Here is a 518-nt window from a genome sequence, read left to right on the forward strand (position 1 = left end):
TTCACATGGCAGCCATTTGGGGACTCTATGTGGAAGAGCGAGTCTGGTCAAGGTCTACGCACCGGTTGTGTACTAAGATACACATCGTATCAATGCCACAGATTCTGTAGTAAAACGCAGATTTGAAACAACTGGATTTCAAGAATCTGTGAGCAGTTCGGTTCACTTTTTAATATATTTGGTCCATTACTGCCGGCTACGAGTCGAGATAGTAGCTTATTAACTACAATGCTACGTAGCCGACATCCCTGCTGAATTCAAGCTGTTGTTGTGGTTCTTCCCAAGACAGCTGGCTAATTTAATCATTTTTATACAAAATCTTCACCTTTTTCTTGACATGAGGCCAGTTCAATACATATCTATGCCAGTCTTGAAGGCAGTTTGTCAGGTTTAGTGTTCAGAAAGGCCGGTCAGTTGTGTAGGTGGGAAAACAAACCAAAGCCCTCCTTTGGGTTTTTTTCCCCCTCTTGCTGCATTTCAACTCGAGTCTCACCGGCATCCACACAATTGTCCCTGTT

Source organism: Scomber scombrus, chromosome 8 (assembly GCF_963691925.1).
Source record: "Scomber scombrus chromosome 8, fScoSco1.1, whole genome shotgun sequence".
Lineage (NCBI taxonomy): Eukaryota > Metazoa > Chordata > Actinopteri > Scombriformes > Scombridae > Scomber > Scomber scombrus.